General features: G+C 35.4%; 1 protein-coding gene across 7 annotated transcripts in view; it reads right to left on the bottom strand.

The window, feature by feature from the left end:
* Positions 1–23,891, bottom strand: part of Magi2 (membrane associated guanylate kinase, WW and PDZ domain containing 2) — a 1,397,005-nt gene that overhangs the window by 890,793 nt on the left and 482,321 nt on the right. The window lies entirely within an intron of this gene.

The raw sequence follows: 23,891 nt of genomic DNA, 5'->3' as shown, positions 1-23,891 counted from the left end.
CAGGGAAGTCTACTCACTCATCTCTCATACTCAATAATCTGCAAAGCATTTGATATGGGAAGGGGTAATGGGGTAGTGGGGTATGAAAGAATCTGGTAAAAGAAATGAAAGCCGAATTTTAACATGGACTAAAATACCAAATTTCAAATGCATCCAGTAACAGCAAATTTTTTTTTGGTTTTTTTCGAGACAGGGTTTCTCTGTATTGTTTTGGAGCCTGTCCTGGAACTCACTAGGTAGACCAGGCTTGGTCTCGAACTCACAGAGATCCACCTGCCTCTGCCTCCCTTAGTGCTGGGATTAAAGGTGTGCGCCACCAATGCCCGGCCAACAGCAAATCTTTTAAAAGGATTAAAAATTTGAAACCCTGAGAACTGGTAATGAATTCCTTGTCCAGTGTGAATGCTAATCATGATTTCATTTGAATAACATCCCACAACAGGTGGAATCACTGATTTTAAAGAGTAGTGTTTTCAGGTGGTCAGACATCCTATATGCCATGGTAAGTCATGGACAGTGATGTAGCCATTACCTGACTTGAAACACAGGAGGGTAAAGGTCCTGCCTAAAAATTATTGTTTTCTAGATGCTCAAAAGTATTAGATGCTGTGATATGATAAAACATTCCAGATAAATAAAGATGACAGAAAGATATTTCAGGCAGTGTTCAAACAAAGTTAGTATAACATTTAAAAAAACATCTATGAAAAAAAATCAATAATTCCAGGAGACCTGAAGCATGAGAGAAAACATTTGCTTTTTACTCAGGAGAAGATATAATCAAGAATAAATCCATGGAAGACAACATATTTAAAAGTTGACATGTTCCTCTGTAGCATGTAATTAGCACTACGTGCATATTCTACTGAGTGATACTGTAGTTTGTTTGTTTTTTTAATGTTTGTTGACCACAAGATAAACAGAAAGCGTTACATAGTACAGCACTACATCTTGCTTTCCTGTCATGTTGAAACTGCTTCTGGTCTTCCTGGCCCCACCCTTCACCATCTACCTGGCATGGAGTGTTCTACGTCCATAGGCATCAGATTCCTAGATCACAGACACTTTTAAACCATTTCCTCCTCTTCATCATTCTATATATGCTACATCTGACTCTCACAATATAATGCCCAGGGTTACTGTCCTTGAATTTTATACCATTATTTTTTCCCTTTTTATTGGCTTTTCCCAGTTAACTATCCTGTAAAAACCCCATGGTTACTATTCCTAAAATTGTTTTTATTCTCCTCCAATGCCCATCTCTTGCAAGGCCCTTTACTGACAAAATATGTTATCCAACCCAATATCCCTCAATTCTAGAAACTGATTTTAATGATCTCCCAATTGGTCTTGTCATTTTACATGGAAGGTTAATTGTATCCTGAGTGTTCTCTAGTACCTGGCTCAAGCCTGACAATGTTACCTGCCGACGACTCTGTACCTCTGTTATATATGCTAGGATGATTAACTTGATAATTTATTGTCCATACTTAGATCACTGTCTGATAATTAGCAAGTACTACATAACTGATTATTGCTCACCTTCATGTCTTTATCCATGCTGTTTCCTCTGCTCAGAGTGCCCTTCCAGGATTTTCTCATAATTCAGATGCCAGGATGATACTTCAGAACACTAGCATCTGGAATGCTGTCATTGCTGACAGATGCGCTTCAGGCTGTAACAAGTGCCCCATGAATTATAAATAATAAATCTTCTCTAGTTTAAGGGACATGTGGTTTGGTCTGCTACTTTTCCTTCTGGAAGATCACTGAAGAGGAAAGTGAACTCACGAGATGTTCATGGAGGTAATGGATGCACTTGAACAGTGTCCAAGTCCTTAGCAGTGATGCTCTAGGTTTGTGTGGAATGTTGAGTTCTTCATGGTAAATGGAAACATTGTAAAGGTCAGAGCGGTGTGTGTTGCCAAATTCATGCCTTCAACACCTAAGAGAATGCCTGAATCATAGCAGAGGAGTCATTTACAGTAGAAAAGAGCCAAGGAAAGAAAGTAAAGGAGGATGGAAGGAAATGGGCTAAAACATGAAAAATAGCATACAAATACAGGCATGAAAATAAAATGAAAGATTAACTCATTTTCTTAATGTATATGAATGTTTTGTCTACATGTATGTATATGCACCTTGTACATGCTTGGTGACTACAGAATTTGAAAGTAGGCATCTGATCACTAGAACAGGAATTACAGATGATTGTCTGCCACGATGTGGGTGCTGGGAACCAAACCTGTGACCTCTACAAGTGTCCCTAACCACTGAGCTTCCTCTTCAGCTTCCAAAAGGCATTTCTGAATGTGAAACAGTAGAAGTAATGTCTGGTGGTTAAAGTGTGGAAATGTGGCCTGCTCTTGGAAAATAGAGATTGAAAACATTGTAGCTTCTCAATTGTAAAGACACGGAATATGAGCAGATAAGTGTCTACATCCAAGGATAACTGTTTGAATTTGGGAACATAAAAAGGAGATTTAAACACAGAAGTAATTTCATAAAACAGGAAAAAGAGTTTTATATCACTAAACTTAAATTTATAAGTCATAGAAAAAGTGGCAATCAATATTGTCCACTTCTTTCTAAGCAAGTCTTAGCTTCCTTGATAGTAAGCACAGAATACATATTAAAATATTTGAAAAAATAATCGAAACATTGAAGAAAGTATCTATTTATCCTTGTTTTAGTATGGAACATAATTCAAATACTGACTAATTAAAAACATAAGGTTGAAATTCTGGACGTTGGGGACAAGGAGTGAATCAGCATTGTTTGAAACCCAGGAGTTTCTAACTCTCTCTAGTATGTGAAGAAGGGATGTCAGTGCACTTGATGTTGGTTGAGAAAAGTTCCCATGGTGATGACATAAACGGAACATCCCAATCTCTTTATTATGGTACTTAGGGTGGCTGGCAGTCTCTGTCGTAAGTAGAATTGTTCTGTTTGGGAAATAGTAAAATGGTTTCTCCTCTTTATTTTCTCATAATTAACTCTTTGACATATTTATATTATGAGGACAAGCTTTGTAATAAACATTTAGTATTAACTCGGGTGGTGTGATTAACGTTTGGTCTCAGTTTTCTATCATCATGATCATCATCATGATCATCATCATCTCTATCTTCACGTCATCATCTCTATTCATTGTTATCATTCTTAATGACCTGGATACTGATGCTGACTTATTTTTATCAACTGATAGTGATTTTAGCTATGTGTGTGCTTAAGTGTTTATTATCCCTGAGGGAAGAGAACCCTGTCTGCCTGCATGACTTATATATTTTTTTCTAGTTTTGAAAAATTGTAGCTTTACTGTCTCATTATGTGTCTAGTAATGACAATTTGTCCTTTATATGTTTGTTAAATTCAGTTCTCACTTTCTATAATTATAAAGTAGGCTCCATTAGAGCCAAACCAATATTTATATTTTTGCTTAAAGTCAAATCATCTACTAAAACTTATAGCATTCTTATACATCTCTAGGATCAGGTTCTAAATGAGAGATTCATATGTACACTAAAATATGCATATTTACAAAACATCTATAAATGAATGTTCACAAAATATTATATACAATATATAACTAGACACTTAACAGTTTAGAACATATGTTATATATAAATTCAATGACTGTCATTAATATTTAAAACACAAATAAATATACATGCTTACGCATTTATATATAATACATGTTTTATATATATCCTCTAATTAATGATGACAGTAATTGCTTTGCCTTATGCTTTGCTTTTCCTCTGATTTAAGTAGGATTGAGTATTATCTTAAAGAGTAAAGATTTGTTGAGCTTTGATTTTAGCTAGTAACTGACACAATGAGTGTATGTGTTTAGAAAGAAACGAAAAAAAAAACAAACATAAAAACCCACACTTGTTTCTGAGGCTAAGTCAATGAGAGTAGAAGTGGCTGAGATAAATAGACGGCACTGTTGAAAGCCCACAAAACTAGTAAAGACTATGAAGAATGTTCCAGAATGTATATCACAGACGGGAGACGAGCAGATGAATCATTTGCAAATAATTTGAGTCTTTGTTCCAAAAAGAGCTTAGGTAAAAAAGGGTCTCTGCTATAATTTGAGAATGCTCCATAAAAATTAATGCTTTAGATTTAATGCATATATTAGTTACATTTGGAAGTTTGGCAGATAATATTTGGGAAGCAATCAGGACTTGATGAAGTGAGGAGGACTAATAAATAAGGGACCTGAGCCTGCTGGTGCTGCCTTTTCATGTTACAATATAACAAGAAGCCCTTACCAAATGTGTCTGCTTGATTTGAGTTTCCAATTCCCAAAATGTAAGAAGCAAACTTCTGTTTTTATAGATTACCCAGTATATGGTATTTTAACAGCAACATAAAATAATTGAAGATAGACCTTTTTGTTTGATTTGGTTCTCTTATGCCAGATGAAGAATTTTTCTTTTGTTGGGAAGAGGAATGAAAATTTGATGATATCAGTGTATTTTATCAATATTGATAAAAACTGGTCTAGTGGTAATGTGATTAATTTTTCACAGTTCATATTACTGTGTCACATCCTTTCTTAGCTTGGATTAAAATCTTCATAATCTTCTGAGTTTTTAAAGAACATATTATAGTAATTTTGTTAGGATTATTACCATGAAGGACAATGAACTTGCAAACTTCAAATTTTTTAAAATTCAAACATCCTTACTATCATATGTAAGAAAGACCTCTATAATGCCATAAATAAACTTTAATTCTGCTACTAAATATGATTCACCCTTTCCCTGTGCTCTCAGAAAGTCAGAGAATCTAAGTATATGCATCTATTGTTTTATTTACTACTGGACTTAGAATTATCTCTTTCCATTCAACAATGATGCCTCTAGAATCTTCAGTGAGTTTTCAGATTCATATTACAAACAGGCAGGGGCATGGTCTCTGTGAAGACAACGTGCTTCAGGGGCTGGGTGAGTACAGGTCCTTCAAAACTAAGATAAAACAAGATGCAAATAACCAGAGATCAAGCTAAGCTAAGATATACTTAATCACCTGAAACAGCGGATACATATATTCTACAACATGAGGGAAAGGGATATTTGTATCTCTCTCTCTCTCTCTCTCTCTCTCTCTCTCTCTCTCTCTCTCTCTCTCTCTCTCTCCTTCCTCCACCCCTTCCTCCTTTTTTCTCTCTCTTTTTCTTCTCTACCTCTTTTTCTCCCAGGGACACAGAGAGACTATCAGAGAAGGGAATAACAAGCTATATGTAACAGAAAAAATAAGAAATTTATAAGGAAAGAGATAGACCCTCTAAACAAATATTATAACATTTGTGGACAGGAAATTAGAACCAACTATTGTACACATAAAAACCTGGCTTTGCTGGGCTCATAGTATATTGGTGGAGAAGAATATGTTGAAATTAGAATAAATGCTATAGTTAGGATCCTGTGAGCCAACACATAGTACCATGATTACTGTTAATGAATAGAGGGGCTACCATCACATTAACTAAGAAGAGAATGATTTTCACTAGATTTGTTTAACAAAAGGCAACACCTTAGACTATGAAATAGGAAATATACCAGTATTTTTGGCAGTTTATGAAATTGTTCACATAATTGCAATTAACAATAAATGTTTTTGTGGCTTATTTCTTTTGTAGATTTTTGTTTTTTCCCCCTTTTCATTTATATTAAAAACAATCTTATTTTATATATCAATTCCAGTTTCCTCTCATCTCCTTCTCCTACCCACCCCCCACTGACCCCATCCCATTCATTTTCTACTCCATAGAAAGGATGAGACCTTCCATGGGGGATCATCAAAATCTGTCACATTATGTGGAGCAGGGCCTAGGCCCTCCTTGTGAGTATAGGCTGAGGGAGAATCCCTCTATGGGGAATGGGCTCCCAATGTCCAATCATACACTAGGGATAAATATTGTTCCATTAGCAGGGGCTCCATAGCCTGTCCAGGCCTCCTAACTGACACCCACATACAGGGGTCTGGTTCCATCCTATGTTGCTTTCCAAGCTGTCAGTTTGGAGTCCGTGAGCTCCCCCTTGTTCATGTCAGCTGTCTCTGTGGGTTTCCCCAGTATGGTCTTGACCCCTTTGCTCATCACTCCTCCCTCTCTACAACTGGATTCCAGGAATTCAGCTCAGTGCTTAGCTGTGGATCTCTGCTTCTGCTTCCATCAACTACTGGATGAAGGCTCTAGGATGGCATATAAGGTAGCCATCAATCTCATTGTAGGGGAAGGGTATTTAAGGTAGTCTCTCCCCTATTACTGAGAGTCTTAGTTGGAGTCATCCTAGTATATCTCTGGACGTTTCCCGAGTGCCAGATTATCTTTAAAAATTTTTTATTGTGAACTCTGGATACCTTATTGATTATGCAGAAAGGCTCAATATCTCTTTTCATTTAACCAAAAGTCAGGTTTCAATCCCCTACTTTTTAATATAAAATGACTATGATGATATCTTAAAGTGAAGAGAATATATGTAAGTATAATGTAAAATTAGTTATAATTAATAAGTTAATACTCAGATTAAGAAATAACCTGTAAAAAATTACTCATGTGTGTCTCCACAAACCAAGTCAGAAATAAGTAGACACCCAGAGCACTAAGAATAACTATCAAATTCTAAGAACCAATCTCATCATTGAATGCTCTGTGAGAGCCAGCAATTTTCCAAATACTTTTGTGGTAATTTTAATGAAATTGGCCCCTACAAGTTCCAGAGAGTAGCACCATTAGAAGGTGTGGCTTTGTTGGAGTGGGTATGGCCTATTTGGAGGAAGTGTGTTACTGTAGGGGCGGGTTTTGATGTTTCCTATGCTCAAGATTCTACCCATTGTCTCAGTCCTTTCTCTGCTGCCTTCTAATCAAGATGCAGCCAGCACTATGTCTGCCTGTACATGGTCATGCTTCCCGATATTAAGATAATGAAATGAACCTCTGAATCTGTAAGCAAGGCACCCCAATTAAATGCTTTTTATATAAAAGTTGCTGTGGTCATGGTGTCACTTCACAGCAATAGAAATACTAATGAAGACAACTTCTATAACTAATAAACATGCACATATCTATTGAAAATACATTGTAGACCCAATGTTTTGTTAGAAGGTAGTCACTATAGAATGATACATAGAGAGAAAATGAACAGAAAGGCTTTTCTCCTAGGTACAGACACAGATTCCTTTCTGTATTCGTTTATTTAATTTTGAGGTTAGGATTTCAGAATTATAGTCAGTCTATCACTTGGAGCAGAGTAATTGTGTCCTAGGATGTCCTTACGTAAGATGCTGGTCAGAGTGTGAGCCAGCTTCCCAAGAGCATCTCTTTCATCAACCATAGACATGAACTGGTAGCAACTGTACCGGCACTGCAAAGGATTGGTGCCAGTTGGGGCATAACAAGTCTCAGAATGGGGCACTCATGTAGCTTGTATTGTCAGTGAATATGCTAAAGTAATTAGGAGTATTAGTAGTAATTAAAGTAATTTGTAGCCAGTATAAAAGTGACGACAAATATAAGCACGAACTTGAGCTGAAACTGCCGACTCAGAAAACCTTAAGAGCATGTGTATTTCATATGTGATTTTATTCCTGATTGGGGGCATTTTACTACCTTTTTATTTTCTTTCCAATTCATTTAAATAATATGATATGAAAGTGCTCACATATGTATCTGAAAACTTCATTTTCTCTTATCAGCTGTAACCGTGATGGTGGAGTGGCAGATGAACCAATTACACAGCATGCAAAATTGAGCTGCTGCTTGCAATGCAAGATCATGAGGCCTTTAGGTCCTCCTAAAAATAACATTCCACCACAAGCATACCCATATTCATACACATGCACAGAGAGCCCCGGGAAACATTTTGGATTTTACAACAGGTTTAAAAATAGATGCACATGACAATCAAATGAAATCAAATCTTGACATCAGTCAAGTGAATCCTCACCTGAATTCTTCATTTGGTGTCCATTATGCAATTAAAGGAAATGAGAACATGAACGCAAGAGAGAGCAGAGCAAGTACAGGGGAGGGGTTGTGTGGAGGAAAAAGGAAGGGAGAAATAATGTGATTATATTGTAATATAAAATATGATGAAAGAGAAGCCATACAGCCAACACAATACTGACTGATTGGGTTGTTTGGAAGCCAGCAGAAACTTTAGGAGGTGGGGTCCAGTTGGAATTACATTATTTACGAGGCGCTGCATTGAACGGTGTGTACTATGATCATTAACTTCCCCGTCCCTGCCTCCTGATCACTTTGAGCCGAACTACCATTTTCTCCACACGCTTCTCATCATGGTGTTTAACCTCATTAGAGCCCAGGAACAGTGGAGCCAAACGAGCATGGATGATAGCTCCTAAAACTCTGAGCCAAGGCTAATATTTATTTTTTCAACTAGTTTACATAACGTATACTGCCACAGAGAGTAAAAGCTGACAAACACATGTGACTTGGTCATCTTTGTTTTACTATCCCAAATACTTGAGACACCTGACTTATAAAGAAGAAAGATTTGTTTTAATTACAAGTTTGGAGGTTTCCGTACATGATCAGTTGATACTATTACATGTGACCTGGGGTAATGTCATGACAGGTACGTGACAGGGAAGCTTATTCACCTTATAAGACAGGATGAGAAACAGAATAGAATGGGGTCCTTCAACTTTCTTTAAGAGCATGCCTGCAACAAACTAAATTCTCCTGCTGGCTCCACTGGTAAATGTTACCATCTCTGGTTAATTGCACAGCTCTAGTGGGTTTTTAGGGAATTTTTAAGTCACTAATTATGGAAGATGTCTTTGTGATCAATCAGACATTTTACAAGTGGCTTTCAGTGTGCATGACTCCACATTCTCCTACAATTCACCAAGTTAATCCACAGAGTGAAGACTGAAGAGTATAATGAATTAGATTTTTCCATACTGTGAACATTTTACTTTTAAATTACTGGCTAAGTTAACCAAATACTCTTTATGTCATTTATATCCTTTGCCCAAACCAAAAATATAGTTCTGTGAAATAGTTCTGATCTGTTTTCAAGGGCCCAAGGTAATGAAAACTATTTTTCATTTTCCTTAAGCAACATAAGATCAATTAAACTGACACCTAGAATTCAAGGGATTGGAAATGGATTTCTTTAATAAACATTATTCTTCATTAGAGAGGACTTACTCCTTCATGGACTTTTTTCCCTACAAGAAGAAATACATCATGAGGCTGGTCAATAGAGGAGTAGAAACACAGGTGTGGTCAAATGTGTCATGATGGCAAAGGAACATTTTCAACAATTGATATTTAAAGGACAAATGGCATCCTGGGCCACATTTTATATCAACTGGACCATGGCAAAGACACAAACCAGTTTCCTATAAACTATAGCAGAACATCATGCTGAGACAATTGTATTCTTGAATACCCTCAGCAAAACAGAAAATACTGAGGAAAATTATAACTATATCTAAATCTTATTCAGATATAAATACTATTATTTACAAATAGCATTTTTCTTTCCTTCTTGTTTGTTTTGAGACATGTTTCACTCTGTAGCTCAGGCTATCCTAGAACTCATGGTGATGCTGCTAATTCATCCTCCTAGGTGTTGAGACTGCAGGAATGTGTTACTATAACCAGCTCCACAATTTTGTTTATGAAGCACTTTATTTATTATATAACTAATAATGGATACAATTCCCCAGAGAAATCTTTCCACACTTCTCCAACTCTGTGACTCTTCATATCAGAAGGTCACTGTTTGCCCCCACTACAATAATTTGAAAGCTCATGTTGGAAAGGCAGAAGAGGGTCTGAAGTATGAATATCCTTTAGTGATTTAATCATAGTCATTAAAGAAGGCAGGATCATGAACACTGCCAGCCACCAGCTGCAAATACAATAACTGAAATTTATTTTTCCAAACATACTGGCAATTTTACAGCAGCTGAAATGAATTCTAAGGAGAGCCTATTCATACAATACATTTACTGAATGAAGTATTGCATTGCATAGAGTTCTATTTTAACATTCTTCTCAAAAAGATGCATATAAAATTATCTTTTGAGTGTCCAAGGGAATCTTCATACACAGGGTGGGCAACTCTCTTTACAAAGTAAAACCTTACTCTACTGGAGTTTGAACAAGATGTCTGTCCCCATATATTTTTGCTAACTTCTCTAACTATGTAATTATTTCAAAGAAAAAATTAGTCCTTTTACTCTTCAATTCAGCATGCCTTAAAACTGATCTTAGTTAATCTCATACTTGTGCATGCGTTTGTTTGCTCAATCTCAGACATGCTGACATAGTACGATGGACACATTTTTATTCATTCAAAAGATGGTTATTTATATGTATGCTTAGGTAATGACATGCCAAAGGATATGAGATCTGTTATTTTGCATACTGTCTTCAGAAGTGTTCTGGGAAGATGACTTTTATGAATAGATATGAACCTTTTGAGGCACACATAGGCTACGCATCTCAAGATACCAATTATTCTGAATCATACATTGCCATGATTATGACTGTTTTATTTCTAGAAAAGGAATATACATCAATCCTTGATGTATAGTTCACATGTGGACATACGGTGTAGAAATGAAAGTATGGTATTCAGTAGATGTTTAAAATCCTGTAACTTATGATCCATGAGATATGGGTGTATTCTTTAATTCTTTTAGACTCGTCTCTTTGTTTGTAAAGTAATTTTTAAAAAATTGAAAATAATAATGTGCACATGTAAGTGTTCAGTGTAGTATTTAACTACAACAAAAACATTAATCAAATCTTTACTTTGATTGCTTGAAACAGAATTCATTTATCCATCAACAACATTAACTAAGTTTTGACTCCATGCTAAATATCATGAGAAGTGTTATAAATATCAAAATTTAAGAAAAATGATGAATTTATTTGTGTGTGTGTACATTTTTATATACGTATGTGTGAGTGTGTGTTCCTATGTTTGCATGCCTCACAGAGGAGGTCAAAGCCTCACAGAATTCAGCCAACTTGTTTCTTGAGACAGGGTCTCTCATTGGACGGAAGTGAGTAGACAAGAAAGATGGCCAGTGAGTTATTTCTTTATGACATTTTTCATGCATTGAACCTGTTATGAGGCATTGCCTCCTAATCATTTCCTTTGTTTGAGAGTGCTTACAGAACTTGGTCTCCAGCTCCCTCAGTTTCACTGTAGGTGGGTGGGCTTAAAGTTATATGCCTCTATTCATTTGATACTTCTGGTCACCATTACTATCATAAAAATAAACTCACAGGAGGTTATCACTAGACATGGTGTTCTAACCTTTAGCCCAAGCAGACTAGAGGCAAGACAATTAGAATTTCATAGCCAACTTGGTCTACATAGTGAGGTCCAAGCCAGCTTAAGTTATACTGTGAGATCCTGCCTAAGAAAACCAAAAGAAAAACAACAGAAAAGAAAGGAAGGAAAGAAGGAAGAAAAAGAAAGAAAAAGATAAAGATAAAGAAAGAAGGAAGCCCCAGGGCAGAGTTTCTTTGGTAGAAGGGCTGCTTTAGCATGCACAATGTCCTGAGTTCAAAGCCCTGCACTGAGTAAACTGAGTGTGGTGGTAGACACATGTCATCCTGGCATTGGGAAGGTAGAGGCAAGAAGAACAGAAAATCAAGGTCAACTTCAGGTACATAGTAAATATTAGGCTATCCTGAACTATAAGAAGCCCTTCTCAATAGTGGGGTATGTCTTATGAAAAGTAATAGAAAATACTCTTGTTGCTCAGGAAATTTTAATAATTTTTGGACAAACACCAGTTATATAATTCTTATATGCCCAATCACAGTATCTTTTCATCCAGTGCATTATGCTACCCGTAACACTCCAAGGTTTTTCAATGCCATATTTATGATAATTGCTTCAATGTCATCTCCAATTACTGATGAAGCCAAATTTTCAGTGCTGATCCACACAAATATTTTTAAATGATTTCAATATTTAGATTAGATTAAACTAAGTCCAGACTTTCAAACAATGAAGCTTACATTTATCCTCACAAGTACAATGATGTGATCACACAAAGTTTCCAATAAACATTTGATGATTGAAAATCAACTCAATTCTAAAACACACTGTTAAACTTTGTTCAAGATTAAAACTGGGAGCTATAGACAAACATTTGTCTTAAGTACCACCACATGAGAAACAGATACCAATCTTATAGATTCAAATGGATACAAAATAAAACAAATCTCTTTGCATACCTGCTAATTTGCAAGAGATTAATTATTGTCTTCAAATTATAACCCCATTCATTATGTCTTACATAACTGTAAGTAACTTTAATATTATATATATAATTTTACCTAGAAAGCATGTCAATAAGCAATGGTTTTGATATTATTTTCCTTTATTATATGTGTATTCCATATGTCTGATAAAAATGCATTGTACAATATGGCAAGGAAGCACTCAAACATATGTAGATAAGCAAACGCTTACCATGCTCTAAATATATCTCCTTCCATGCATCAAAAAATGTAAGAAGAACACAGATCAGTTCTGGAAATATATATCTAAGAAGATCTCCCATAGAATATTTTAAAAATATACATATATTTTTAAACAATAATTACTTTTCTGTTGAAGGCTTTAAGTTGTATATTGCCTATCTTGGTATGACAGAATTTGGGGCATAATTTAACAATGTGTCACATCAAAAGATTCAAACACAAACCTATCTGAACTACAGGTTTTCATCTTCACTATGTTTTTGAAATGTAGCAAAGCTCATATTAAGAATAATTCTCTGCACTTGGGAGGCAGAACAGGCAGATCTCTGTGAGTTCGAGGCCAGCTTGGTCTACAAAGTGAGTTCTAGGACAGCCAGGACTGTTACACCGGGAAGCTCTGTCTTGAACAACGAGAGAGGGAGAGAGAGAGAGAGAGAGAGAGAGAGAGAGAGAGAGAGAGAGAGAGAGAGAGAGAGAGAGAGGGAGAGAGGGAGAGAGAGAGGGGGAGAGAGAGAGGGAGAGAGAGGGAAAGAGGGAGAGAGAGGGAGAGAGAGAGGGAGAGAGAGAGAGAGAGAGAGAGAGAGGGAGAGAGAGAGAGAATAATTCTGTCTTGATTTTGTCATACACAGATGTAAGGGTGAAGAGTCACTCTACAGAGCACTTGCATGCCTTTGAGCATACAGTACAGTAAACAAGACTGTGAATTCATTACTTCAGAATGACATAGAAGCTACAGCACACTTGTTTATCCTTAACTCATATTTTTAAAGGAGTAGATTATACATAATTGATTAGGGATCAAGTTACAACAACATTGTGTTGTGTGTATAATTCTTTGCAAGTGAGTATTTGCCATTGAAAAATAAACATCAAATAATTGTAATATGCTAACATCCCAACAATGTTATTAAAATATTAAGTAGCTTCAAAGCTAGGAATTCAGGAATTATATTATTTATTTATGTTAATTGGAGAGAGTCCATCAGAATTAGTGAAAAGAAGTTGATTTAGAGAGCATTTTAACATATATTTTGTTTTATTCCATTATAATTTGAACTATGTAACTATTATCAGAGTTACTAAATAGCAGGGATTTTGATGAAACATTAAGCACAGTTGTGACTCATTATAACAAATATATTAATAGAATGCAAATGTGTGCTTTGAAAAGTCTAAAGGACAATGTGAATCTTAATAAGGTAATTAAATGTTTCTCCTTTAAATTTCAGTCATGCCATACATTCACTTCCATTCTTCTATGCGTAGTGGAAACAATGACTATGTGATTATTATGCAGTGAGGTATAAATTAATGAGATTTTAAGGCCATGAGATGCCTCAGTGGGTAAGGGTATTTTCTACCAGATAGATGACCTGAGTTTGATCTCCAGGACATGCAAGGTTTGGTGGAAAGAGACAACTGACTTCTGAAATTTGTCCTCTTACCCTACACACACACACACACACACACACACACACACACACACACACACACACACACACAGGTTTTTAAAAATTAATGAAATTTTATTGTGTAGTTAACAGGGGCAGAGCCATTGATTCATGGCCCTGAACCATTTTTGATGAATTCTGTTGCTTTCAACTTAGGGTATAATAATAGGTTAACTTTCTGTGAAAATCAGATTTCATTCTAGCACTTTTCACTATGCCTTTAGAAGACTTTAAAGATACGACTCACCAAGGATGCTCATTGATCCAAAGATACTTATAACTATCTGACCCTTGAGATGGGGTCTCACTGTATATTACTAACTTGCCTGGAGCTAAGTATGTAGAACTGGCTGGGCAAACTCACAGAAATCTTCCTACATTTGCCCCCTGAGTGTGGAATTTAGGAGTGCGCCTCCACACTGAGCATGAATACTTTTTTTTTGTGGCATGTAGATCACATTGAATTTTTGAGTCACTATGAGTGGGCATGATTTTATATACAGTCCTTTTTACTTTGGGAAATATTTAGGAAAAAACATAGGATGGTTGTTAATAATAAATGAGTTGACACACATTGTATTTTTAGAATAATAGCATAAACATGTTAAATGTTTGGTAAATATAATTTGGCATTTATCAATTCATAAAGCTTTTCTAATAATTTACACATCCAGTTATTTGATTTCATTATATAAATTTTGCAATTAACTTTTCTTCTTATTTCAAAGACTTAATGTTATATTTGTTGGTTTGTAGTCAGAATTCAGGAAATAGATAAATTTTGGTGTGAGAAACCTGTCATTGCAATTCCTGCCATCAATGGATGATGAATGCTCTGAATAAAATCATGGAAAGTTAAAAGTTGTGTCTTAGAGGATTCTTCTGTGTCTATTTCAGTGCTATACTAATTAGAAATGTAATGCAATGTAAGGATAGATCATTGTAGACTAGAAGAACTAGGACAGTTTAAAGAGGCTCTTATTTTAGTGCCTAAAAGGTTATTCTTGTCTTAAGAATTACACATCTCTCTTTCTCTCTGTCTTGATAATTCCTTGTGATCTTTTATTTTCTATCCTCTTAATCTACTACAGACTTCTTTCTACTTTCAGGAGAAGCCATTCTTGATCTATCCCCAAATACCATTAAGCAATAAAGCTCTGGTTCTCAACTTGTGGGTCTCAATCCCATTAGGGGTTGCATACCAGATACTGACATTATAATTCATAACAGTAGCAAAATTACAGTTACGATGGAGTAACAAAATAATTGTATGGGGGCCACCACAACATAAAGACATGTATCAAAGGGTTACAGTATTAGGAAGGATGAGAATTACTGCACTAAAGTAGAAAAATCATGAAAGTGAAAGGAAGACTGATTAATCATTGTATTATGCAACAATGATTCCTTGAGAGAGTCTGGCTTATGTACAGCTATTCATTGTGAAGTGTACTTGGAAAAACAGTCCCTTTTCTGCTCAGGTAAGTTTTTTCTCAAGAGTATATATGATAGGTTCAAAGACTACCTGGCTGCCTGTTCATGAGCTTGCAGAGAACATTTAGGCCGATTATATGAGACCCTGGGTTCTTTATTCTTGGATTCCATGCTTCTCTCTGGGGATGAGGATGATCACTGGAAAGACACTTAAAGAGGTACGTTCTTGATCTTGGCTTCTGGTTACTACTTCTGTATCAATCTTCTCCAGTCAGCATCAATGCTTAGATAACAATCCTTTATTATACCACACCCAGAAGGTGATGTGAATTATTTCTTGACTTTAATATTAAAAAAATTGAAAACTCATTTAAAATGTCAATGTATGAGTTTAACGTACACCCAGCTCTTATACTATCTAATGCAGTTAGTTGTATTGGAATCTTCAAGACCAAATTTTGAGTAAGGTTTATTGGAGATTCTATTATGAAGGCTCTTTGCACCTGCCTTTACAATATGCTTTAGTTGCTGTAATCAACAGTAAGAAGCCTCTAACTTCAGGTAGTTACAAAACCACAGGGATTGTAGCTAATAAAACTGTCAATTATTATATTGCACTTATCTCTCTTTCTCAGATCTTAAAATTCTAATACTGCTGTCTCCATGGTTATCACTTTCAATTATGTGAGAAATCAACTTTTTCCTTTGTCCATGGAGAAATAAGGTTTCTTAAGTGTGACCAAGAAAAATCAATGGAAATTCTTTATTACTTAGGTCATCTAAAAGCTCCACCATTTCTACTACCTTTTCTGGTCTGTACTGCCCAGGAAAAGCCCAGTCCCTCATATTTGTTGAGTAACACTTCCCTCTACTGGCACAGTTACTAAAATTATTCACACATTATTTTTAGAACAAAGTATGAGGTTTCAAGTTCAAAACTTTATTTTTCCAAGATTCATTTCCAGTGTTTGACGTCACAAGTTGGGGGACATCCTTTGCAAGCTCAAAACAATGAAGGATTATTTGAGTGTTATTTGATTTTCTCAATAGAATTAAATTGTAAGAAAATCACTCTTCACTTTGAAGCCAAGGCCAAATCTCAAATTTTATGTTAAGATTGGATATCTGAAGACTTTGGTCAATTCTGCTGTGTATCTTTGTACGTATCCCAAAAATAATTTGACCTGAACTTTAGTATCAAACTAGCCTTGATTTAGCAATGACTGCTCAGGATTAAGGATAACAATATTTTATGTGTCTGTTATGACCTATGGGATTTTACAAAAAATGAAATAAAGATCTGTGAATTATGACACACATCTGTAATCCCACAGTTTATGAGGTAGAGGCAGGAAAATCAGGAGCTCAAAACCAACATTAATAGTGAAGTGAGTTCAAGGTCTGGGCTGCATGAGACACCATCGGAAAGACAAAACAAAACAAACCAATGAAACCAGTAAAGAAAGAGTAAGATGAAATTATTTGGTAGGAGTAAATATTTTCGCCTTTATATAAGCATCAGCAAAGTGTACAAAGCCAGTCTAGGAGTACACTACGTGATTTTCAGTTTTGAAAAATTGGTCTGTATCTACAAACTGTGGAATTTTCGTAATGCCCTGGTAGAAGTAGTTGCTCATCTTCCTTAGTTTTCCATTTATTTCTTCTACTATTATGCTGCATATATGTATGCCCACGTGTGCATGCAGGTACACACACTCTACCTGTGCCTTGTAGTATCAAGAGATTGATTTTTAATGTCCTCTGCTGTTCTCCACTTTATGAATTGAGACAGGGTCTCTCACTAACTGTTTCAACTATATTGACAGGCCAGGGGTCCCAGGATGTACTGACTCCTACTGGAGTAATAAGTGTACAAGGTGTGATATTTCATCAGATATTTCAACAAACTCAATAATGAAGCAGATATGACGCTCCATTAGTACTGCTGTTTTAATCTAAAAATTAAAGAGAATTAAAAAACATATTTTTTGGTTTGAAAGAATTTCTTTTATTATATTTGAAAATATGTAAACCTTAGTTAAATGGCAGAAACTATTTAAGTGCATATATGAGATTATATGTGACATATAACACACATATTATAGTTCAAAGTTGTTTGAGGCCTTTAGTAGTTGTTAGGGGTGGGAAACTATCCTGAAACCTGGGGACCATTTCTAGTTAAACTGAATAACAAGTTGTTCACAACTTGTTCCTGTTACTTTTTCACTATTCTGTCTAAAACATTCACAGCTTTTGATTGAAATATTCTGTCCCCACACTGCCAATGCGGGGTACTAAAATCTTCATCTTTAGAAACTGAGTTAAATTTCTATGATTTTCAGGTTAAACTCCACTGTTCACTTCTCCTTATTTTTCTCCTTGACCAATTAAGTATTCATACGAGCCTTTCCATCAACATTTTGCTACAATTCATTTTTTCTTTATAATTCTTTGCTCATATTAACCTAAGAAGCCTTTTAGGAAATGTAAGGACAAGATCTGGTTACTATTTGTTGAATTTTCTATCTTCACTCCCAGAATCTCATATCATGTTGAGCACAAAGTAAATAATGGGAAAGATTATGCATTTCACAGGTCTTTACCCTAACTTTAAGGAATTCATTTACATCTACACTAAATTGGATTCGATGTATGATAAGCTAAAGTAATTAACAGTGAACACAGAAGGAAAGCTGTGCAGAAAAAATACCTCTGCTTGACCTCCCAATTGAGTTTTGGCCTCCTGTTGATACTTTGCTGTTCGTCGTTTCTTTCATTTCTACTCCCTTTGTTTTTTAGATTCCTTCCTACTGCCAACACACATTCTTCATTCATATTTGTAATACAATAAATTTAAAAATAGCTGCACATAAAATTGACTAACACCTGAAAATCTTGTTATGATATTTAAAATGTCAAATATGTGTATTTTTGTATAAATACTGCTTTCAAGTCCATTTACATTATTGAATAACTATACCTGGATAATTAACAGAGGAATTATTTCACATGGTTACCATTTTTGTCGTTAGAGCATATTACCCATGCTCTTGCCATTTTTCAAGAGTGATGACACACAACCATAATTAAAGTACCCAGGAGACGGCATAGGATGAAGTAGAATTAAAGACCAGCCTGGGCTACATATGAATTACAAATGGCTGATTCAAATTCACCTAGGTAATCAGTGGCAAAATCAAAAGTGAAAATTAAAACTCTATGCACCTCGATTCTCTATTCTGTTCATAGGATTTTTAGGTCTAATATCAATCTATAATCAGGGTCAGTCTAGATATGAGGGTGAAAACTTAGCCTGAAACAACAGTTAGGACAAAATGGTTTCTCAATCTAGCTGCATACCAAGTGAATGTATAAAGTCTTTTCAGTAATATGAAAAACATGACCATTGAATAATCTGCATTAATTTATCAATGTTAAATTTCTTCATGTGCACTTTTTTCTTTCTCAAATTAAATCTTGTCCTTAAAGGGAAAGTGTGCTTTCACAAAATGAATTTTCTGATAGGTTGAAGTAATGAGGATAGTTGCACAACTGCACTCACGTAGTTCATGATTACTAGTAGTTGACACTAATGCTATAGGCTAATACTTCAGAAATACACTAAAATAATGCATTTACCCATTACACTTAGTCAACCTATTTTAAAAGTTCTAGAACCATACAGTTAAAAAAATGAATTGGAATGATGCCACTTTTTCCCTTTGTCTCATGTATTTTGGTGTCTTTCATATTTACTTCCATCTGTTGGTAAAATATAGAAGGACTTTCCACATCGTAGAAAGTAAGCATAACATATAGCTGTTTCAACTGACATGTTCTTAGTGGTAAGAACACTAAGAATTCTATCGGCTGTCTGAAACCCTAACAGCCCCCTCCAAAAAAACCCCACTTGAATGCGGTTATCAAAGGCAGACTGGGCCTGCCACCACACTAGCAGGTAAAACCTGTCAACTAGACCACAGCAAAGCAAGCTTCATTGGAATATTAATTATTGGATGGCTTGACATTTACATTCATGGGGGTATTTATAGTTTAGTCAGACAATAATTAATAAAAAACAATATGAACTGAAAATGCAAGGAGGTTTGTATTGAAGTTTTATTCCTTTTAAAGTTGGACACTGGTTAACTAATATATTCATACATTTAGGTAACTAGCTAACTGAGACTACATTCTTAGCCTATAGATATATTTGAAGCTTCTGGTAATTCCCGGACATTTGAAAAATGATTGAGATAATAAATGAGAAACAATTTGCTTAGGTAAGTACTTATTCAGGAAAACCTCAGTAAATACTTGCTGAATAATTAGGCTAAAAAACAAAATTAGTGGCTTGACCTGGAAGATTCCATATCAGATGCTACATTTATAATTTTTTTCTGAATACTTCTTCACCAACAAGAAATGTGCCTGAAGAAATAGTTCCTACTTCAAAGTCGAGGCACTGGTCAGCAATCATCTGGCCATGCTGTTCTCATGGGCTGATGTCAGAATTCAAAGCTGAATCCTCTCAGATGCTCTTAAGTGAGCAGATATGACTGAACTACTGACAAATTAATGAATACTAGTACTTTCTTATTTTACACTGGAATTCTAAAAAGCTCTGATAGAGATTAAAATGTTCTTCAAGGGGATATTAATGAACAACTTTAGAAATATATAATCTAAAGGGATAGAATAGTTAATGTTAAAGCAAAGCATGTGCTGAGTATAAAGATAGTACATAACTGATATTGAACTTCCTTCAACTTAAAATGTGAATAAGAGTTTAGATGCAGCTAAACAAAAGCAGATGTGTAAAACAAGGAAGACTCGGCATCCAAGAACAGCCACAAAAAGTTATTTTTGAAATTAACATATTATCATGATAAATAGCATCCTACGTTCATTCTTGTTGCGATGACTTTCATTTCAATTTACTATAAGAGGCTATATTAATTTCTGAGTATTACTGTAACAAATTACTACAAATGTACTGAATGCAGTGCTAATTTATTGTGTTATAATTCTGGGGCCAGCAAGTCTGACAGCACATCAGTTTCCCCTGGTTAAATAAGCATGTTACAGTGCAGGCTTCTGGAGACACAGAGATTTTCTTTCTCACCATCTGTTATCTACCCATATTCTCTGTCTTCAAAGCCCATGATTATGCTGCCCATTTCCATATCACATATGTAGGTTTCTCTTCCAGTTCCTGCTGGGGGTTCCTTTTGAGTGCATTATTGTGATTATGTCTGCCCCACACAGATCTATTGGAGAATCTACTCCTGTCTATATCCTTTCTTCCCATCTGCCCAATCCTGTTTGCCATATAGACACTACATTCATAAGATCCATGGAATGCTTTTTGAGGAACAGTTATGGATAATACCATAAAAACTAATTAACAGAGTGGCTATTTCATGTATCCTTACAAATCAGAGTAAAAATCAGATTCATATGTTAAGGTCATACATCAAAGTCTCAGGGATTTCCTGTTGCACCAGTATTGCATGCTTTAGATAGTAGGGATATTTTTCAGTTTTCATCAATAGGGTTCCTGGTGATGAAAAGGGCTCATTCTACTTTTTTTAGCTCAAAATAATTGAATACTAATCAAAATCAAGCTGTGTTGTGGAAAAGAATTACCCATTTATGATAACCCATAAGAATTTCATTTGCATATAACAAAGTACCAGTGTCTAATATCTGCATGAGAATAGGAACATATTCCTCATTTTGACGAATGTAGTTCAAGAAACTTTTCCTGATTATCTACTAATATCATTGAAAAGGGTTAACATATAAACATTCTTTTAAGTGTTATTAAGCATGCATGCAATGAATTGCAACTCTAATTTTCTTCCATGTTTCTTTGATGAACTTAGAGTCAGTAAATTAGCCCATGGATTATATCTCATTAGCATCCACAAAAATATTGTTAACGAAAACTCTGAAAAGCAAGCAACAAGTGTAATTTTGTCTTTCTCATCATAAGGACCTTTTGGGAAATGCAAGAATGGTCAGAATTGATGGATTCATCTTGATTCTCTTTTCACATGAGTTGAGAAAACCTGACATGACATTTAGAGTCCTTCTGGAAACAATCACAGTCACCAGAAAGCATCAGTGCTTGCCCCAAAGCATGTAAAACCCATAACCTTACCTAGAACATTATTTACAATTTGCCACACCATCTGAACTTAATCACATGCCTTTTAATGACCCAATGCTAATATATAAATCCCTTTTCTGACCTGTCAATGTGTATTTAAATCCTGCTAGTATGTTTCCTTGATAACGGGAAACACAAATAGGATATCCCTTCTTCTATTCACTTTGAGTAGAGCTGAGGTTTTTATCTAATGAGGCAAAGTTGAGGTATTGAAAATTTGGATAGCTATTAAGCATACCATGGCATCCATTCCATTACAAATGAGAATTTCCCTTTGAATGCTGCAAAGCATGAAAAAATGTGGTTGTAAATAATTATGAATTATGTATAGTGCTAATCAAAAAACCAGTGATTGATTAGGACAAGTGATGCGTGAGATAAGGACAAGCTATGACCTAATTCACAGTTGTGCTAATTGGGACTTACTGCCAGACTAGGATAGTTATCAGTGAAGATTGACAGTCATTCTCCTAGGTAAAGGTAAAGGTCTTGGAAGACAAGATGACCCAGTTGATAAAATACCTGCCACAGGTCAGTCCTGTGTTTGATCTGATAGAGGAAATAGAGTACTAATTTCTCCAAGTTGTCTTTTGACCTCCACTTGTGTGCTGTGAAGAGTGTGCATGCCACCACTCCCCATAAATAAATAATAAACTTAAAAAGTAAAAAACTTGCACTGATTATAGAATTTCCCAGTTTCACAATGGGATTTAATTACAAGAGAAGGGCTAATGGGCTACATTTAGGACACACAGTGAACACTATCACCACATATGATTTTAAGTACCCTTGTCCTTTCCAGCTTAGGTAACATGATATCTGGCTCTCTAGAATTAAGGCTCATCAATGCCTTTGCTCTTGCTGTTGGAATAGACAGTGGAAGGGATGCCTGATCCTTTTAGGTGAAAAGCATTTTTCATCCTGTAAAAAAAATCTCCAGCCTGCTGTCTCTGCTACCATACAGGCAATAAACCAGTACACAAGACTCTTTTGAATCCAGGTCTAGTATGAGGTCTACTTTGGAGTACAGATAGACACACAGGATAAGAAATAAGTTGCTATCATATATGAGTCCATCAGATTCTCTCTCTCTCTCTCTCTCTCTCTCTCTCTCTCTCTCTCTCTGTGTGTGTGTGTGTGTGTGATCAGGCTCTCACCCTCAAAGTAACCTCTCCTACTCTCTTGATTGAGAAAGACTCAAATAACTGTGAATACATTTAGATTTCCAAATGTTGCTAGCCTGAGGTTTAGGCATATAAAGGAAAGGCAAAAATGACAGAAGCTAAAATGCATTGGACCACTGAATAGCATGCAAGCTACTTCTTCAGAGGAACAAAGTTATGGATTTACTTGCTTTATCTCATTCTCAATTCTGAATTGAGTTTTTCAAATTCAAAAGTTTCCTTACTAAAGATCTCACATGATCTACCATAAATTGTCAAGACGTTCCTAAGCCATCCACAGAATACCACACTGACTATCCTTTCCATACAGGTACATATGTTAATGGATGCCTGACTGACTGATCACTGTACAAATTTGTTGAATTTTAAATAATTTATTTCATGCCAAAGTACATCGTTTTGATTGACAAGAATTCCTATTTAGACTGACTGAAGCTCCCCAGGAATTTACCTCAGCTTAAAAAGAGATACTTATGAAAATCACCATAATGAGTAAATAATTACCTGTTGCTAAAACCTGCTCTATTGGATTATTTGAAATGTACCACACGGGGTGAACTTTCTTCCGAATAAATTATAAAGCATCTTTGAGTGCCAGTTGTGCCGTAATGTGTCTGGGTAGGAATGACTTTAATTGTTATCATCATCGTTAACATTTTTAGGAATCTGTACTTTGCTTTATAAACTAATTATTCAACAAGATTTTTCTAATGAGTAAACTGACAAATCTCATTGAACTGAGTTATAATTAGTTGTTATATTCAAAGAAGTCAAACTTTGAACTTAGACTCTACAAACCTGATTACTTTTTACTTAGTCATTTTTACATATTTTTGCTTCTGCAGAAGCCAAGAGAAAAACAGACATGCAGCATTTTCACAGAATCACCACCACCATTTTCTGTGTTGGTTGATATATCTAAATGGAAATAGTATGTTGGGGATAGAATTACTTTATTTGTAATGTCTTCTGAAATGTTCCATTTTAATACAAATATATCAGTGTAGGTGTATACACACACACACACACATACATGCACACACACACACACTTAGATGAGAAGTTAACATTGAAATTAAAGCAGGAAGCAAAAAGGAATAATAGTCGTTACTGACTAGTTATTTGTCTTTTTGTCCTTTGCCAAGAAA

This window comes from Mesocricetus auratus, unplaced genomic scaffold (genome assembly GCF_017639785.1).
Source record: "Mesocricetus auratus isolate SY011 unplaced genomic scaffold, BCM_Maur_2.0 Super-Scaffold_100043, whole genome shotgun sequence".
Taxonomy (NCBI): Eukaryota; Metazoa; Chordata; class Mammalia; order Rodentia; family Cricetidae; genus Mesocricetus; species Mesocricetus auratus.
The sequence above is the reverse complement of the archived record's forward strand: the minus strand, read 5'-3'. Positions and strand labels throughout refer to the sequence as shown.